At 38.9% G+C, this 14,741-nt stretch overlaps 1 long non-coding RNA gene across 1 annotated transcript; it reads right to left on the bottom strand.

Moving 5' to 3' along the window:
- Window positions 1-11,758: 11,758 nt before the first annotated feature.
- On the bottom strand, window positions 11,759-14,691 carry LOC113992241. Its single transcript, XR_003542176.2, has 3 exons — window positions 14,216-14,691; window positions 13,693-14,114; window positions 11,759-12,692 (listed from the first exon to the last, which is right to left on the bottom strand). It is a non-coding gene; the product is annotated as an uncharacterized LOC113992241 (long non-coding RNA).
- Between the last annotated feature and the right edge of the window lie 50 nt (window positions 14,692-14,741).

Genomic DNA, 14,741 nt, shown 5'->3' with positions numbered 1-14,741 from the left:
CATTAGTACTATCATACCAACCCGCTAGTCTGAAGCACTTTTACTCAGAAGCAACATTTACCTCTAGAGGCATTCCCTGATGTCCTCAAGGAACTACTCCCACAGTGTAGTAACAAAGCAATTTTGGCCTTGTTTCTTGAACACACTCTCAGTAATAGAAGAAGAGTAACTGGGCATTCTGGTGGTGATTTGAAAACCTCTCATCAGTCTTGAGTACTAATGGTGCTACTGATGACCAGTTGTGGTGAGTGTCATCATACTTGACTGATGACAGCCTTGCTTTTAAAGACCCTGGGGTTAAGCTGCTGAGCAAGGCTTTTGTGGCACGTGGGTCCTTCTACTCCAATTTGTTTAAATTCAGCTACATCCTTAAGCACAACAAAAACTCCCATGACATTGTGGCAAATCGATTGCAATACATTTAAGCTGAAATGTTGCTCAATATTTTGAAGAAGTTTCTTAATCTGCATCTAGTAGCTCTAGTTGCTCTTTCTTTTCCATTCTTCTGGGCAGGGTCCAGGCAGTCGGACTTGCTGTTAGTGCAACAGCAACTCAGCTCAACTACCACAGAGGCCAAATGGGAATGTATATGTCAGTTCTTCCAGCTCCTACTGTCACCATAGGATCACAGCAGTAACAAAAATGAAGACAAACAGGTAGAAAATAAGAACAGAGATAAGTGCCAAAATATGAGATGCTGAGCCCTCTATTTTTCTGTTACAGGCTGGAGTAAAGGGAGCCATATCTTTCAGATACCTTACCACCAGCTCTTCCTAAAGTAGGCAGAATGCAGAACTTCCTGCATCTAGAGAACTATATGTGTCTATTTAATATCAGGCAATTTAAACACTGCTCAACACATCCTGATTAGAAATCAAGTGAGCTAATCTACCACAGGGATAATGCAGCACTATATCTGGTCTCTTATGCTCAGAAGTACTTAATAAAGCATGTCACAGGATATAGGGAAAAGATCACAATCTCTAGGACACTGTAACAGAAGGAAGGACCCCTACATCTCCCAAATCATGCAACACACCCAGTGTGTAATGTCACATAGCACAGTCTGCACTCTCATATCTGCTCACGGGTGTTGTTTCTAGTCAGGCTGTGGCCAGAAGAAAATGCACAGCTAAACTGGGACACCATGACCTAACTCATCTGCTGGAACTGTGACTCCTCTTTTCAACAGTGAAACACTAATAGGCCAGATATGCTAGTGTTTACAGCCCACCTCAAATTATTTACAACCTCTTAGCTGGCTGTTTTCTTGAAGATGTTTTACAATAAATGCAGAATTCCTCAGCCTACAGGAATCCTACTGTCTGAAGTACTTTTTTCTGTCCCTTGCAGACTAGTCTTCACCAAGACAACATGGACAACATTTTAGCAATGTTAGTTATCTGCAGCTCTTCAATTTCAGCTTGAATTGAAAGTCTGTTTAGTATTTCTAAAGACTAACAGCTCTTCAAGGAAATACACATAGTACCTAAAAGAAAAATAAAAACAAATTATGCATCATATACACGGGATTTGTTCTCAGATGAATTAAAAAATATATAAAATATCTGTCCTCAAATGTTATATTTAAAAGTCACTTTGAAAGTGACTGAACAGCCTAGGAATGGAATCTTTACAATTATGACTACAGACAACATTTGGCTTTGCCAATTTAATTGTATTCTCCCTCACCTGAAATTCTCTGTGCTTGATTTAATCCCAGTAGTGATTTTTTTTCTTACTTACAAAAGAAAAAATAGTAGTATGGAACCTTAAGCTGACTGTAACAAGGGAGGGGAATTTGTTAGGAAGATCCAGATATCTATCTGCAAATTACCTTTGGTGCATTAACTCATCCCTCAGCCGTTCTTAGCTGTACACTCTGAGAGCTCAGTCCCCCACAGCTCTGTTCTAATTTTATGTTCACATCAGAGACTTAATAAGGCTAAAGCATGGGCAAGTCTTTTCAGTCCCATTGTCTCTAAAAAGGCAGAAGATTAAAGGAGGAAGTCATAAGAGAGAATAACAATATGAACACTTAAAAAAAATTTACTCTAACTCACCCCAAAGACAACATTCCTTTTGCACATGTTGGCTCTGAGGTGCCATGTGCTCCAGCTGTCCTGTGTAATATCTGCCTGCTATGGCCCAAGGGTTCTGCTGCCTGGAATCAGAGCACTGCTGAGTGAACTTTATTCCCCCTACATGATGCTACAGCCAGCAAGCAGGGGCCTGGCTGGTGACTGTTCTCTGCTTTCCTGCAGAGGCTCAGCATGGCAGAAGCTCTGACCTCATTTTGCAGAGTTTTTTAGCATGTAAGAGAGAAAAAAATGTGGCATTGCTCTTCATTAGACTTTCCTAGGTGGTGGTAGTGGCAAGGTGCCATTGGTTTTGGGGAAAAAGAAGAAGGTTGCACAGCCATTTCAGGTAAGGGAAAGAGACCAAATGCACAAGTTATGCAATTTTCCTGAATTCAGAATGGAATAATCTCCAAGTACTTCTTCACTATTTACTGCTTTATAGACTTTAATGGAATAAAAACTCCATTGTAGTCAGAAAGTTAACATAAAAATAATAACCAATCCATACAGTGCAAGTGAATTTATCTACAAATCCAGACATCTCTGTATGAATAACCTTTGATATCATTCCCTTAGCCTTATTCCCGACTGTAATTCTGTACACAAACCTTTCTCTTGGGTGGGGAAACATATGTGGCTCCATCTGTCTCACAGCTGGCAATGCCTTCTTGCAAAATAATTGTTCGGTATCCAATGCAATGTAAGAAATCACCATCAGCTACCAGAGTGTGTTGCCTTTTGGCTGTAAATCTTCTGTAAATCTTCTGAACTACAGCCAAACAACCTCATCTGTTGCTGAGCAGAACACAACCCCATAAAGGCCTCAAGTATTTCTTTCCTCTGCCTGTCCGTTACCAGTCCTTGGAATCAGAGCAACCGAATTCCTGGTTTTGGGACAAACTCACTGCCAAAGCACTTCCCACCAGATGTTCTGATTCAGCATACACTTTACTTGTTAAATATCAGCCTCAGTGATAGCATCTCTAACTACCTAGAGCATCGTTGGTTGGGGCCAATGAAACAAGGCTGGGAACAAAAATATCCACACAACAAAAAATATACACACAACAAAACCACATCTGAGGAATATGAAACCATGATATTCATCAAGTCTATTTGATTTTAAGACAGTGGAGAAAAAAAAATTATATTTACATGAACCAGCCCAGGTAGTACAGGGCAGTGGATAAATATTGTAGTTTCACCCTACAACAGAAATTATCATCAATGACAAAGACACTCAGGAGATAGAATGCTTAGGTTCCATTGGAGCCTGAGGAGCTGGAAGTGACACATTGTTTGAGGTTTGCTCAGTTTTATTCAAACAAGTATTTCCTTCACACATATCCATCACGAACAACTTTCATTCTGAATGTTGAAGTCATGTTGAAATAATTGGAACAAACACTGGAAAATTAATGAGGTTGAAAAAAATCCCCACTGCTTTCTGTGAAGCAAGTTTGAACACTGATGTTTTTCACTCAAAATCTACACCCTGCTTTCTATGAAACCAGTTTGAGCACTGAAGTTTTCACTGGCCATGTCTGTATTCTATCAGATATAAACAAAATCAATGATTTGGCAGCTTGCTCTGAAGCTAAATTCATGCTCCCATTTAAGAAAGGAAAACTCTATTGCACTGGAAGAAGTCTGCTGTTTATTCTGCCTTTAATTGATGTCTCCATTACCTGACCTCTCAAAAAGGCTACAAAAGCAAACATCAGAGTACCTTTCTGACTGGCCTAATCTCTCCCTGTCCAGGCTGAGTTATTGATTTCAGTTGAAGATTAGCCAACACTGAACTGCAAGTGATTACATTCAGTGTGAATTAAGTTTTCCATGCAGAGTCTGACGAGCTGGAAGTGTAACATTGTTTGAGGATGGCTCAGTTTTATGCAGACTGAAGTATTTCCTTCACACACACACATCCATCACCTCCAATGCAGTGCAAGAAGTTAATTGATTTAATGATCTTGGGCCAAGTAAATCAACCCTCTATTGAGACTGTAATCCCAAATTCCAACTATTAAAATTCGCAGAAACTGTAGTCAAAATTGTGGATATGCTTATCTGACCTGGTGGAACGTAGCCTGTCTTACAACCACCGAGTAGTTTTGGTTTTGATTTTTTGGGGTTTTTTTAGTATTTGCTCTTTTGCAGCATTACACACCAGCATTGTTTAAAAATATATAAGCAACATCCTGCTTCAGCAATAATTTTGTTTCTTCTAAAGCAGTGACAAAAAGAGGAAAAGGTTGGATCTATATTTGTAAGCTATTTTTCTATTTCTTTCCAGAACTAGGCTGAAATTGAAAATAAACTTCCACAACAACCCATTCTGATATCATAAGCAAAAATAATTATGTTTCTGAAATGACATCAGCAGCTGGCAGTGCTGGCAAATTATTTGTCATCTGATTTTGATTGCACAGTTCCTCTGATTGGAAAATATCACTAATAACTACAAGTAAAAAGTGCAGAAGAGAACAGTTTTCAGCATATGCTCAGACCTCCAGTCCTTTCTGTGACTAAGTGGCTGGAAAAAAAAGTATCTTGGACTTGGTCTAGACTTGAATTCTTAAAGGCAACTCACAGAATTAGGAAACAACAATCCCATCTGTTCACAGCAAATATAAGTTAAGTGAAATTTAAAGTCTCATTTCTATCATTAACATATGTTCAGATCTCAGGATTCCCAACCCTCCCCCCAATAATTTAAATATATCCCTGCAATTGGTTTCAGTAACTCTCTTGCATAATATGGAAAGACTGTTTCCTGTAAGTGCCACGTACCCTTTTTCTTGTAAGGCTCACCAGTGTATTTTGAACTATTTGTCACACCAACATTTCAAAGAGGTTTTGAACATACTCTTTATGAGGGCTACATCAATAGCTCTTTTATAAAGTGTCAGCCTGATAATCATAGGAGAGTTGGATTATAATGTAGAGGGTTTGTTCCACTGGTTTTTATAATCAACAGGGAAGCAGAGTTCTAATTGTGATAAATCCTTGTTACTTGTCAAGCTCTAAGAATAATACCTTCTTAAATTCACTTTATGTTTGCCTTAAGGAATCACCAGTCTTACATCCAATTTAACTTATTGTTCTGGAAATAACTGTTGCAGAATGGCAAGTAACTTTTCCTCCAAATGCTATGAATTCAAATTTTTTAAGAAAAAAGCCAACCATGAGTACTGTCATTCAGAGCTTATTCCTAAAACAAACAAACAAACAAACAAAACTAACATTTCAGTAACATTTATCTCAGAACAAAATCAAACAGAGAATCCACTGTTAGTGTCTCTACTGTTAGCTGCATCCCAGAGATGCAACATCTACATATAAATTTGACAATTACTTGAACAAAGTTGTATATGCTTCCCCCTCCATCTCCCTTACATGTTAGAATGGATCATATACATTTCTGAGGATGATTTCAACATCCAGAATGATGGTTTTCATCATTTGAGTATTCTTATTATTGGCACCATAAAAATCAGTAAAAGACTGTGAAGGACAGTGGGATGGAGCAGGAAGAGCTGGGCTCTCCCTCTGGGAAAGCTGGAGGGAGCCAAGGATGGCCACAACAGTGGCTGGGCAGTGAGTCCCACAGGACACAGTCCCACTGCACTTGAGGGGAGTGATGGCAACAGGTCCCATCAATGCTCCAGTGACTGACAGGCAAAAGCAAGGTAACCAGCTGGATCCAAGGGCAAACTGGGAAATACAAACAGGAATTCATGAACAGGGTCAGGAACAGGCACAACATCTGTATTGCAGCTCAGGCCAGCATTTAAGGCACAGGTCTAAGCTTAGACAAGTTTTAGAGCCCTGGGTAGGTGGTGGGTATGCCCTACAGCTGGATCCATGGCATCTCTTCAGCACTTACTGCTGAGAACTCAGACTCATTCTGGTTTCTCCAAAATTCAGCCTTTTCTCTCTGACATCCTTTCCCATCTCTGAAGAAAACAAAGTTGCAGTACAGAGGCTTCTATCATCCACTCTCTTCATTAAGTCTGTACCTTTATTACAGTGGGGATGTCTCTTCATTTCTTTGCAATGACAGATGGTGTTTAGGAAAGAGAGTTTGGTTTACAGTAAATGGTACTAAACTACAAAATAATTCAAAACATCTTCTTTAACAGAAGACTGACATAAGCCTCAAGTTACACAGCAAACCTCCCCTGAGACTCAACTTCACGTAAAAATGTGGGCAAATATCTCAGAATTTCAACTTGTGCTCTAGTCTGGATAAAACACTGTAATGGAGAAGGAATCAAACTTCCACCAATCTATCATCAGAACTTGTAGGACACAGAAAACAAAGTCAGCAGTGTAGCACACAGCTGGATTTAGGAACTTTTGAATTCTTTTTGGAGATACTTGAAGCACATGTGTTTTACATAATCTACACAGACTTGGCTTTGTGAACACATAGACTGCTGCTTTGCTCACATGGCACACTAAAACCAAGATAAGATTTATATAACTGGAAGAACATTGTGGGAAAGAATAAGGAGTATATTCTTAGCCAGAAATTCTTTTACTTTGAGAGATGGAAATTCCAAAGATTCTTTTTAAAAAGAATCATGGAAAATTTCACAGTATAATTGAAAATAGGGGGTTTGAAATGTAGGTCACCATTCATGCTGGGTTATGCAGAATTTCTATTTCATTTATGGGAAGACATACATCCTTTTAGACATATGTTTTATCATGAAATCAAGATAATACATCAAATTTCCTCACCACTTCATATCATAGATAAAAGTTAAATGCAGTTCTTCCCACCACAGTGACTAACAACCTAACTCCAAATCCAATCAAGACTTGAAAGTTTAATTTGTCAAAACCACCTCCATCAGATCTCACTCACATCACAAAGACCACTGCTCTTTCCACAAGGCTGATAAGATCAAATTCATCCAAGATGTAACTTTACCAAGGCTACAGCACGTTATGAATGAAACTACTTGAAGTTCCTTGCATCTAAACTTACAAAAAACGTGCAGAAGATTTTCCAGAGTATTTTCAAAGAACTAGGGGAAATAATTCACTGAATTAGATTAGAGAACAGGTTAAAAAATAAGTGAGCTTGTGCTCCATGGGAGAGAAAATAACAGCATTGAGAAAGGAAGAGTTACCAGGGCTTTGTACCTGAGACATGATGTGTCCCCAGGATTTACATGAGCCTACATGTGCTAAATAAATTCCAGGAAAAATAGGGATTTCATCTCTTTGACCTGATGCCTTGTCTCAGAGCAAGCATTAATAATTCATCCTAATCTTGTTAAAATGTTATCAAAGGTCAAGCAAATCAGTATTCCATAAAATCTTGAATCAAATGGATCAACTTGTAATTTTTCTTTTTTTGTTTTGTTAAATGTCTTTTAAACTGGCATTGCTTACACTGTAAGTTCTTTCCATTTCTTAAAGTGCCTTTTTTAGACCAAGGAATCACTTCCCCAGGTTGTTCAGGGTCAGAAAATCAACTATGATCTGACTCTTTTAAAAAACCAAGCCGAAACAAACTTTTTTCCCCTCACCATTTCTGGAAGTAGACGAGACTGTCAGAAGAATCTGGAACATGACAAGACACTTCCATAACCTGCAGGAAATAAGGAATTGTATACAATGAAAATAAAAGAATATTTGCCTCATAAGGATAAACAACCTGCTAACAATACTCAGCATTCTCCATTTGTAGCGACGTAACAGTTTTCCTTCTAGCTGTGGTTCCTACACTTCAAAACTGAGGATCTAACTGAGCTTTGTGTCATACTAACAATATCCAGGAAGCAACTAGCTGGACAACTAGTCCAGCTAGTCATCAACACTTCAAATGCATTATCTCTTGTGAAAAAGCAAAGTCTCTGACAATGTTTCTTTAACTTCATTAGCAATAATGAAGTGTATGCCCCTAATGCACACCTGAGTCAGCAAATTCCTTGTCCGGGCTTAGACAAGCTAGAGAAGTAATATCTCCTCCAGATGCAAATTAATTATTAAACTACATCTATCAAGTGAGAGCAGCAAGGTGACTGACTCCCTAGGCAACTGCTGGTGGCCTGAAAACACTTCCATAGCCTTCATGCACATCTAAGACAGTTGGGTTTGCTCCGTTTTCCAAATCAGGCTGCTTACATAAAATGCTAAAGCCCCGAGAGCAATGTGTGCTGCTGGGATCCTTCCTCTGCACTTAGACACAGCCTCTTCCAATAAACACAACAGTGAGGTGTGGTTTGTAACCACACTACTACTGAGCTCCCTGGGTTTGCTTACTCCAGCTTTGCAAAACCTATGCAGTCACACATTCACCTTTTCTAAATGAGTCACACTTCCTTTTGCCTTTTGATTAAAAAGAGAAAAAAAATGTCAAAGTTCTGCTTCGTTTAGGAGTGAGTAAATTTCTCAAACATTTGAAATTTTTCACATCAGGAAATTTACTTCTGAATCGTGGGACATTGTTTACACACCTCTCTCAAAGTAAGCTACGGACAGGAGCCCTTGCTTTAGTGATAGGCTGAAAGTAAATTGCATCATGGATTCACACCTTTCAAAAGCAGGATGCCTTGTCAAGGTACCCTAACCATCTTCTCACAATTTGAGACTCAACTGAGCATAGGCTGCATACAATACTTGAAATCTTTCATTCTACACTCCAGGTGCTGTAGAAAACCACATCAGGGATTCTCACTTTTTTTTCTCTGTCTGAACTTATTCATGACCTCTGGTGACTCTGCTAATATTGACCTTTAGCTTATGTAGTATTTTACTCCTCTGGTTTCTGTAGTTTATTCTCTTCACATATTTTTTGGTAGCAGTCATATCTTATCTTATCCTTTATTTATCCAGACTAAACAAACCAAATCTTTTAAGTGTTCTCTGATATGATAAGCCATCCATGAATGGCTCTGCTGTACACCTGATTCAGTTCGAATAAACCTGTCACAAAAACTGACAGCCTAAGTTATGCCAAGTGCTCCACACAGCTCTCATGAGGGCCAAGCACAATACAGTTAACTATTTCCTTTTCTCTGCAGCAAGTATCTGCATATTCCTGATTGTAAAACCCAATTTTCAACACACAGAATTTATACCTTCCCTAACAAGCACCTCAAGATATTGATATGACTTATCCTGTCTCCACTCTTGCACATCACGCTGCCTCTTGTTCTTTCTCAGTCTTACCTGCCACTCTCCCAGTTCTCATGTTTGTGCTACTGATAACCCCACACCTTTTTCAAAGTAGCTCTTCTCTTCTTCTTTCCCTCCTTATTATCCTTTTCCCCTGTCCTCTTCTGCTTTATCTTCTATTTCCAGAGACTCTATAAGCTGCAAACTTCAGGTAAACAAGTAACTGATGAATAGACATACAAATGTGTATTTGCAATTGTGTATTACAGAGGTTTATATGTTCTCAAGGAACAAAGGCAGCTCCATTCTCAAGAGGAAGAAGGCCCACACAAAGTATAAAGACAGTTACTTAGCACACCCTCCCTACTGGCTTTCTTGGTCAAAAGGTTATTTCTAAATCCATCACTGATCTGTCCAATAGTTTTGGTTAAACATCTGTCTTGTCTCATTCTGCTTCCTTATTTAAGAAATGGAGCTAAAAATATATTAGTAAACAGATTGATAGAAGTGCATTCATAAATTTACAGGACTTTTTAAATCTTTCAGAATGGTCAACTTTTGCTGGGATGGAGTAGAGGTCCTCCAGCTGTTTTACTTTACACCATTACACAAATTCAATTCTACCATTTCTAAAGAGCGGTACAAACACTCTCATTTTGTTCACTTTCAGAATCAGTACATTATATGAGCTAAAAGACATTCCTTGTAATATCTTGCCATTATTCCAGATGCACAACTTAAAATATGCCCAACTCCTGGCAGCAAAAACCCTAACCCTGTAATTTATGCTGATGGCATTTATTACTCAAGTCTGAGTTGCACAAGTCAGAAGGCAAGTTATTTATAGGACAATAATGTAGGATTTGGGGGTTTATAAGTCTAAAATCCTTTTCCTTTCATTGAAAAGTTCTGTAAACATATAAGCAGAGACAAAAAGAACACTATGTGAAAGCACAAAAACCATCTCCCCAGTTTTGAAGAATTTATGGAAGCAAACTAGAAAAAAATGAGGAAAATGGTATTTAAAGGAAAAAAAAAAACCAAACCCAAATATTTCTTGATCTCTTATAACATGTACTAAAGAAACCCATCCAGTTTCTTCCCAGAGGTTTACTTTAGATCTAAATTTAACCCCTCTGCCAGGTCTTCATTAGCAATGATGAAGCAGCTTGATTTCTCTGTGTCATTAATAAGCACGAGCTCAAGTCTCATTTCTAAGCCAGACATATCAGGAAATTAATGCTGGCTGTTTAACAAGCTGTACTTCACCCATTTACACTTTGTTACACTTTGTAACACCACTAATTCTGGCCCTGCAATAGAATAGGTATTAAACCCTGGAATGCCATGCCTGTCAAGGGGCATATTGCTTCTCCACTTCCACCTCATTCCTGATGCAGTGCAGGATACCCAACCTTATTCCTTCTGAAAGGGATACACGAGAACTTCAAACACCCTCAGGATAGCCCACACCAAGTGCACTTACACAAAACATTACTTTGTGAAATTTAAAGAAAATATGCTTTGATCTAGCAAAGGAAAAGTGCTCTGACAGTTTCTCAAATCATAATGTTGAGTTCCTAGAAATATTTAAAAAGGAGAACATAAAGTTAGTGGTCACAATTTTGGGACTAGTCTAGATTTATTCGTTCTTCTAGAAGCTCTTGAAATATTAGGAAGAACAAAGGAAGTGAATAAAAATTTAACTTCCTGGGCTTGAATTCTGAGTATTCATAGTTTATTTTCTACATCTTATCATTCCTGACCACATGGATTTATATGGAATATCTTAGACATCTCCTCTGGTTTCTCATGACATTCGGAGACAAGCGGTGAATGGGACAGTCGTTTGAAGAAGGCATAAAGGAGATCAGGAAAAGGTTCTAGGAAGAAAACTAATCAGCATCCCACAGCTGGGCCTCTTCCTGTGCTTTGAGTAACTTCCATGGATTTACTTGCTTGAGAGGTTTGTTTCTTCCTTCTCACTCCTCAGCATCTCAAGGCTGGTAAGTTCATAATATTTTTTGTGCTTCACAGGGCTTTAAAAGAGAGGCCAGACTCTGCCTGCAGCTCTCAGGAGCACCAGAGGCCATACACAGCCTGCTTTATTCCCATGGCATTCCCTGAGCAAGGGCATGATGTGAGCTCTGGATCACTGTCTTCTGTTCCTCAGGCACAGTTCTCATTCACAACCAGGAAAGGGGTTTTGGGTTTTGTTTGGGTTTTTTTATTTGGGGTTTTTTGCATTCACACAAACTTGAAAAATTTTTTGGACTGAAGGATCCTACCTACCTTTCAAGTCCCCTGCAGATACCCATTTCCCTCTGTCCAAATAAGCATATAATACATATATCCATTACTGCATGTCATCAATACATAATTTTAATCCACAGCAGGATAATTTCAATTTCACAGAAGAAGTGGATTAAAATGGCTCAGAATCAAAATTCCCAACTGAATAAACCTTGTTTCCACATTTATTGAAGGGAGAAAATACATTTCTGTGAGCTTGGTCAAGAAAAGGAATAATGTGTCAGATAAACAGAGCATCAAAGAATGCTAAATATTTTAAAATAGGTTGCTTAGTACAAATATTACTTCACAGGGGGATTGTTTTCTATTGTTTTATGTGGGTTAACCTTGGCACTGTTAAAAGATGCCAAATATTTGTTTAAAGAACACTATAGGGTAAATAAAGTCATGATGACACTAAATCTGTTTCAAATGTGGAGTTATAGTCTCATTTCCTGTATATTTTAAACTTGTGATATGTGGTCATATAAATATTAAAAAAAGAGAGGGTCATTAGAACCACAATAATAAGAACATGAATCCAACACAGTAGTTTCGAACAAAAATACAAATGCAATTTTTAGAACCTAATTAAAAAATGGCAGCAGAGATTCTGCTACATAGGAAAAATATATTATCCCACCTTAGGCTGTTATAAAAGAGCAGGAAAAAACCCCAGGTGAATCAGGTATTCTAATGTATTCTATAGCTCTTTTTTTACACAGAAAGCCACTTGTGAAATTTAAGAAAGGGTATTTTCTGTTCAAGGACTACCAGATAAAAAGTGCAGCACATGGTACATGTATCCTGAGAAAAATTCAGAGACAGAAAACACAGAAACAAGGGGGGGGTTACATTTTTTTTCTCCTTGTTGTCACTTTGTTGAGTCCTACTACAGATTTGGTTTACACCAAGCAGAACATGAAAAGTAAACCCCAAACCCAACAAAAAAAGTTCTTTTTTAAATTATTATTTCTAAGGAATCAAGGGGTGAAAAAGACAGAAGATTGAGTTACTCAGGTTCTGTAATAAAATTATGGGGGAAAAATAGAATCTTACAAAGACTGGGATGAATAAAATCTTTTCAAAATGGGACCTCATGTGATCTGGATGCTTTCATTTACATTCTGGGCTCTAAAGAGTGATTGTACGAGGGGTTTCCTCTCCACACTTACTTCTTCCCTACAGATGAAATACACTGTAAGGATCCATATCCATCAAACATTATGGGATATGCTGTCCAGTAAGAGAGTCCAGCCTAGCAAGGAGAATAGAAGTAGTAGTCAGCTCTCAAGGAATATTGCAAAATGATTTTGAATCAAAGTGTTTCAGACTCCTAATAAAAATTGAAAATAGATCAGTTGAGGTCTGTTAAGTATTTCAATGAAAAACTACAGGTTCCATAAAAAGATACAATTAAAAATATTACAGAGTATCTAATTACATAAATAAAATGTTTCAATAGCACTACTTATTCTAGCTGTTCACTAAGTATTCATGAAAATAATCACATTTACATTTTTTCATTTCTCTCAGTGGAAGCCATAAGTGCCAGATGAAGTTAAAAGCTCCCAGATTAGGCGTTCACCTACACAGAGACAGAATGAAACAGAACCTTTATTTGGTATTTAATCTGCTTTTGAGTTTTCTGGGACATGTGCTCGCTGGATGGTATCACATGGCCTGCAGAAAACCCATCTTCTGTTCCCTCTTAAGCTACTATTGAGGGAATTGGAAAAAAATTGAACTTGTGACCTCACACTAAGTACTTCTTATATGACCGTCTTTCATGCAGCATTTAATAAAGTCACTGGTGGAGTTTTCCAGTACCCTCAAAATGTTTTATCTGTTTTAATTAACCTGAATATATTTACTCTTTTCCCTGTGACAACTTGTGCCAAGCAGCACATGATCCTTTCTCACTTTCTGAATGCTAAATTTAACATATCTCATGTACATGTACTACAGGCTTGTGAAAGTCTTGACTGTTTTTCTGTTTTGGAACAATTATCAGTCATTTGATCATTAGTTTCAACTGCATTCTGTGAGGAGTAGCAATGCAGAACAGCAACTGCAAAATCGTTGTCCTACTTTTACTTGTTCCAGTTCAATGTAATGACTTTCTTCCCCAGTCCCCCCACATCTCACACTTCTCCCACCCAGCCTCCTCCTTAAATCCCACCTGTCTTGCAAAATCTCACTTCACATTTCCAGCTTATTTTTCTTCCACATCAGTTCACCTGCTCAGGGGATGCATTCCTGTTTTATTAGTACACATATAAAAAATTGTTGTGAGACAGCTGCTTATATTTTGGAAGATTTTTGTATTTATTGTGTGGATATTCATGAAGATTTTAGTTAGCCATTTATGCAGCTTTAGGTGCTTGGATTTTCAAAATATTAATCCTGACAACAATTTTGCACATGATGCTAAGTATTTGCCTGTTTAGCCTTATTTATTTTCCTTTATCTGTGTATTTTTGAGGAAAAACAAGCTGAAAGTTGCTCAGTGAGTCAGGATGCTCACTTTGGAAACACATGCAAAAGGCCATTGTTTGGGTGCTCTTTGAGGAGATGCATTGCTTCAGGAGCTGAGGGTATGACCTAGAATTTGAAAACAAGAGGAAACAAAACATAAGGGCACCACACACGTTACTAATACCACTGCTTGGGGGTGCTGGGGGCCCTGGGGCAGTTTTTCATACCCCTTTCCCACATATTTTCTGCAGGAGCTGGATGTGCCCTTTGCCCAGGGCCAGCCCAGGGGCACGTTGTGGGGCCAGGGAGCTGCAGGTAACAGGATGGGTCAGGTCGGGAGGGACCACAGAGGGGCATCTGCTCCCACCTCCCTGCTCCAGCAGTGCCAGCCCAGAGCACACGGCACAGGACTGTGTCCAGGCGGTTCTGGAATCTCTCCAGTGAGGGGCACTCCACAGCCTCTCCGGGCGATCTGTCCCAGTAAAGACACCTAAACACCCTCGTGTTCAGGTGGAGCTTCCTGGGCATCAGTTTCTGCACCTTGCCTCTTGTTCTGTTGGCTGGCACCACCGAGCAGAGCCTGGCTCTGTTCTCTTGGCACCCCCGCTTTAGACACTTATACGCGCTTATAATGCCAATTAGAAAGAAAAGAAAAAGGCAAGGGGAAGCAGGGACACGACAGCGCCGGTCTCGCCGTATCTGCGCCACGACCGCACGGCTTGAGGGAGAAAAAACCCCACTGACTCCCCGCCC

The sequence above is a fragment of the Pipra filicauda genome, unplaced genomic scaffold (genome assembly GCF_003945595.2).
Source record: "Pipra filicauda isolate LSUMZ 115617 unplaced genomic scaffold, ASM394559v2 scaffold146_size1912638_pilon, whole genome shotgun sequence".
Lineage (NCBI taxonomy): Eukaryota > Metazoa > Chordata > Aves > Passeriformes > Pipridae > Pipra > Pipra filicauda.
This window is presented reverse-complemented; position numbering and strand designations above follow the sequence as displayed.